We start from the raw sequence: 6,194 nt of genomic DNA, 5'->3' as shown, positions 1-6,194 counted from the left end.
TAGGCATTAATTTCAACTTATTTTACATATCAATGTGCTAATTTTATTTTAAAAATAAGTAAAATATTGAAGTTCAAAATTATTTGCAAACACATATATAAGGGAAAATATCAGATAAATAAACAATTTTCATCTGTCACCAGGCAAGTATTCATCCTTGCTGGATAAATAAACCAGGATTTCTATGCCCAAAACAGAACCACTTGCCACGTGTGGATACTGATGACTTGAAATTTGACTAGTGCCACATTTTGAAATGATAATATGTTGGAAATAATTGTTGGATAAAATACATTATTTAAATTACATTTACTTTTTTTTTTTCATCCTCACCCAAGGACACTTTTATATATATATAGTTCAGATAGAGTGGGAAGGAGGGAGAGAGAGAGAGAGGGAGAGAGAGAGAGAGAGAGACAGAGAGAGAGAGAGAGACAGAGAGAAACATCGGCGCGAAAGGGACACATCGAGCGGTTGCCACCCGCACAACCCAACCAGGGCCGGGGACAAACCGCAACCAAGGTACGTGCCCTCAGCAGGAACCGAACCCAGGCCTCTCGGGACCGCAGGCCGACGCTCTAACCGCTGAGCCAAACCGGCCAGGGCTCTTTGTACATCTTAATGTGGCTCTTGGAAAATTTCAATTTACATATTTGCTCCAAATATATTTCTTTTGACAACAGGACACTAGAATCTATCTGGTAACCTAAGAAAAACATAACTAAGGATATTTCAAAAGAAAAAAATAAAAACATAAATGAACTGACTTCACTTTAAGCAAACACACAATTATTCCAGTTATGCCAAAAACACAACAGCATACTTCTATGTATCTTATCCAAACCATGACTGACTTCAACTTAAACTTAGGACCAAGGTCATCATTCTCACTCATTTTTCTCAGTTCATACATTTGCTTATAAACTAAGTAATCAAAGGAAGAAGACCCAAACAAGAAGCAATGTTTCTGGTGATGTCTTTTTTTTTTTTTTTTTTTTATCATTTTCTCCCTCTCTCTCTCTCTTTTTTTTTTTTTTTTTTTTTTTATTGATTTTAGAGCAAGAAGAAGGGAGAGGGAGAGAGAGATAGAAACATGGACAAGAGAGAACATTGATTGGCCACTCCTGCATGCCCCCTACTGGGAATTTGGCCTACAACCTGGGCATGTGCCCTGACTGGGAATCGAACCAGCGACCTCTTGGTGTATGGGTGGATGCTCAACCAGTGAGCCACACCAGCCAGGTTCAGTTAACATTTCACGAATGCTTACAGTGGGTCAGGACCTGCATTAGGCAACAACAAGAAAAAGAATGTAGACAAAGAGCAATATAAATAATATATATATTTATAATATATATATAATATATATAATCTCCTTCTTTCTCACTCCTTCTCTCTCTCTTAGATATACACATAAACATATACTTTGAAGAACATCTAAATAAAGAGTTGTTGACATGTCATATGTCTGTATTTTTGTCTGCAAATAATTTCTGTCTCTTTTCCTAGTAATAGAGCCTAGGATAAGTCAGAACCTCTCAGAACATTCTCTCTACTTTCAGATACTTTAAAGAAAAATACCAGTATGAACTATGCAAAGTTTGCATTATGCACAACAGCCAGGCCAATGTCAGAAGACGGAGCACCGTAAAGAACCACATTCGATTTAACTTAGTCTTACCTAAAGAAAACGAATCATGCTGAAATTTTAAAAATAACTTCTATACATTAAATTGTTGCCTCTTCTTGGGCTTTAAAATGTGCTGATTATGGGCTAACATTTGTCCCTGGGGTCTGTGCACACAGGATTCTAATTAGGAGTCTTTTCCATATCATCTTGGCAAATGGGGACCCCTCTTGATGTTTGCTCCAGAATCGGTTTATCTTGGTTTCATAGACTGTTCCTCTCTGTATCAGGATTCTCTTCCATTTTTCCTAGTTTTTTTTTATCAATATATTTTTAAGTAGGCAGAAAAAGAGGAGTAAGAAATCCATCACTTTCTAACAGCTAGAAATCATGATCCAGTTTACTATCCTTCCATTATTTAAGAAAAAAATATGTTCCTGTTTGAAAGGAACAGAGGCAAGGAAAATTAGACACGTATGTGTGAAACAAAGAAATGCTCATTTGACTGATGAATTACTGGTTCTAATTAGTTTTGCTTTACAAAGAGATAATGCATTTTATTCTTAGGAGGTGGTAACCTACTCTTCATTTTAAAAAATAGAAAGACCATTGCATCCTGTGTTGTGATACTCCACTGGAGCACATGTTCCCCCAGGGTGGGGGCTGTATCATTATATCTCATTATGCTCGGCAATGCTATGCTTATAGTAAGAAGTTAATAAATGCTTATTGAATGAATGAATAAACCACTGTATCCAAAGAAAGGCTTGAATAAAGCAGTAAAAAAAAAAAGCACTTTGGTAGGCAGTTTGCAAAGTGTAATAAATGGCTGCCTAAATAAGAGTTGCACATTCCCAGGGAAGAAACATCCATGTTTACATTAAGGGATTGAATATTTCATATCTAATAATATAGTTATAAATCAAGTGACTGGAAAAAACATTTATAAAAACAATCTATCCCCCATATTTGTTTTATTTTCTTCATTAATTTCTTTATGCATACCCTACCTTGTTTCACAACAAATTTAGTACAAAAAGTTATAAATCCAGATAAGATTTATGCACACAAATGCATGCTTTCCATGCTGCCTGGTTGCATGGTTCATATTTTAGGAGGTCACACCATGAGACTCACTGAATGAAAGGAGCTATTTTATCACTAAATTATAGTCCATTTGCAAACCATTTTCTACCTGTAGCATTACTTTTCTAACCAGCTATTTATAAAATCTGCTGTTGGTTATTCTGGCAAGAGAGAGCATGATAAAAAGAGCTAAAAACACATACACACAGAGGTGCTTATATTACTCAGATGATAATGAAAGACCCCTGGATGCTGCCTTCTCATTGATTAATATTTGGGTGCCTCGTTGTTGGTTTCCCACTCTACTAACAAGCTCGGTTTGAAAGGCATATGCAGACAAGGGAATGCTTACCCATTGCTGCTGCTTGTAAATTGGTACAAGCACATTGGAGATCTATCCAATAATATCTGGAAAAGATGAAAACCTTCACATCCCATAAGCCAGCATTTTCCTTCCCAGATATGACCTTCAAAGGACGGCCACACATGTGCACAAGAACCATTGCTGTATGAATGGAAACAATCTAAGTGTCCATTAGAAGGTCAATGACCCGGAATTGCATTTATTATATTCATACAATGTAATAACCTGCAGCGGCTGAAACAAGTGCAATTCAGTGCATTACCATGAATTTTAAAACAATGTAATTTCAAGTGAATAAAATATTTTTTAGAGTTTTACCTAAATAATATTTATATAAATCAAGAAAAACCAATAATTCTTTCCCATTCCATATATATATAATTAAATAAGTATATATATAATAAGTATATATAATTAAATAATTATATATGTTTAATTACATAGATAATTAAATAAGTATATATATTTAATTATATATGGAGATATATAGTTATATATGAAGTACATGTATATATAATTTTTAGAAACACATAATTTTATAGTAAAACCAAAGGCAAAATAACGATAAAACTATTTAAATATTCCTAAGACTAGTGCATCCCTATCTTTGATCCTTTATCCTGCCCAGATCTGTAGGCTAACATCTTACTCCATTCTCCATCCCAGCCCCAGAGGATGCCATTGGGAACTCATTGCTATTGTTGTTTTGTTTTATAACAGGTATTGCTCTTTAGATTTAAATACATTGGCAGTCTCTTCCTTTGTACTAAGAGAGACTATTTTGATGAGCCTCTTCAGTCATGAAAACTTAAGTCAAATATCTAACCAATAATTAAATAAGAGAGCAGTTCTGGATGACGGTGCAATAGTGAATGAATAGACCTTCAGAAACAGCGATGGCCTGCCCTGCAAAAAGGCCAGGGGCTGGAGGTGATTCTGCTGACATTACGATGAAATGTTTCTTATTTCCTCCTGGCTAAAACTGAAGACAGTGAGGATACAGGGGCCCCTCTTTCAGAAGGGATGAGAACGGGCAAAGCAGAACCTCCGAAGGAATGAGCACGCCCAGCAGCAGAGCGAGGCTCAGCGGGGAGCCAGGGAGCTGGAAGTTGCGAGCTCCTGCAACGGGGCAGGTCCAGTGATGCTCATGTGCCAGTTTCCTCTCATGCTGCATTCCCGCTGTGCTACCTTCAAGCCCTGGGTATGCCTGTTAGACACACCCGCCTGTATGGCTATGTTTCCTGGAATCTAGGAAGCGGACCAGAAACCTGCAACCTGATGGCCAAGTGAAACTGACACTGACGCTGCTTGAAGAGTCTAGGGCTTCCCAGGCAGAGCTGAGGATGCTGTGCTGGTTTTGCGGGAGCGGTGGTCCTGGTTCTCCCGGGGAGGCAGGAGGTGTTCGGAGAGGACCGCGAGGACGACAGGCAGCAGCCACAGCAGCAGGAGGGGAGGGCAGGCCGCTCCTGGAGAAGCGGGGGCTGCAGGACACACGCTAACAGGACACGCGAGCATCCAGAAATCCACGGAGGAACCTCTGCAGCCTCTCGTTGAGAAAGGCTGGCAAACAGAAAGGAGTGAGGGAAGGGGAGATGCCGCCCCAGGCTGGTACCTGCTGGGCCTTTGGCAGGAGGAGGGAGAAAGCATGAATAAGGAAGGGGCGGTGTCCACTTCTCGGTGACATGGCCGGAATGTCCCCTGCAGGTGTGAGTCAGAGATCCCATCAGCCAGTCATTTGGCCCCTACAGGTACATAGACCGTTGGCTTTGTACAGGTCAAAACATACGTTTAATTCCCTTAGATTTTTATTTTTAATTTTAAAATGGGTGCTCTATCAAAGGTGGGGACAGGGTGAGGAGGGAGGGGAGGGGGGAATCAGTGGAAGAAAAAGGAGAAACATCTGTGACAAAAATAAATTAATTAATTAAAAATAAAATATCATATAAAAATAAATAAATACATAAATACCCCCCCAAAAAAAAATCAAAATTAACTGCCATGATGGACATAATTTAAAATATCAGGTCTGATAATATTGACAACAACTTAGTTTCTTTATCATAAAGTGTTTCAAAATGCCCATGCCAAACATTACGAAATTTAGCAAACATATACTTTAATTTAAAATCACTGATCATGTTTCTACACCTTTTCTGCAGCTCAAATAACAGCAGCTCTTTTTTATCCCGAACACTTCAAAACAAGAAGAAGAAGAAGAGATCTCTCTTTGCCAAATGAAAAGAACCGAGATGTTTGGCTGTCTACAACCTGTGAGGCTGGCTTGATACTGTTTCATCTTTCCTTATGCCTTCTCGGGCTGCTTAAGCACTGTTAGAAGTAGACAGTGTTGCTGGTAATGCAGGATACCCGGCAAGTTCAACCTTTGCAAAGTGTGCTGTCCAGGCCATTCACTTGGAAAGCAAAGTTTCCGTGGTCCCCTGGTCAGTGGCACTTAGAAATGTGAGCTGTCTAATGAAGGTTTCGATGCTTTTCCTCCCCTCCGTGCAATGCAGTGAAATGTCACCTGCACGTGTCACTGAGCTGCAACATTATCGAAGGTTCGTATTTTCAAATGCCTCTGATTCATCAAATCCAATTAAAAATGAAAATAAAGATGTATTTATGTACAGAAATAGGAAGGGATACATGCTCTTTTTGTTTTGGGGGGAGAGAGTGGGTAGAAATCTTGAGAGAAAAATAAGAAAGTTGATGTTCAAATCATTTTCAAGATATAAAGAAATGTATTTAGAATTGTCAGAAACTTACACATGAGAGAATATTTTATCATAGACTCTGGCACGGGAGATTTCTAGAAACCAGAAAAAATAGAGTATGTCTAATGTATAGTGGATGCAAATGTATATATTCCAAGTAATACACACACAAAACTATGAGGAAAGAAGACTTTTAAAATGAGTGTTATGTATTTTTCTTTCTGGTTTTTATATATTTTTAAATTGTTCCTTCAGCCACTAAGTGATATGATGGTTTCTGAGTAGTGTTTACCTTTCGTGGTAGCTTCGTCTTCCCCTGTTCAAAGTGACGAAATCCAGCTCTCTGGAAACTGAGCAAGGCGCTCCCTTCCTCTGTTATTTGTAAGCTGACATGAAGCAGACA

The sequence above is a fragment of the Molossus molossus genome, unplaced genomic scaffold (assembly GCF_014108415.1).
Source record: "Molossus molossus isolate mMolMol1 unplaced genomic scaffold, mMolMol1.p scaffold_m16_p_5, whole genome shotgun sequence".
Lineage (NCBI taxonomy): Eukaryota > Metazoa > Chordata > Mammalia > Chiroptera > Molossidae > Molossus > Molossus molossus.
The sequence above is the reverse complement of the archived record's forward strand: the minus strand, read 5'-3'. Positions refer to the sequence as shown.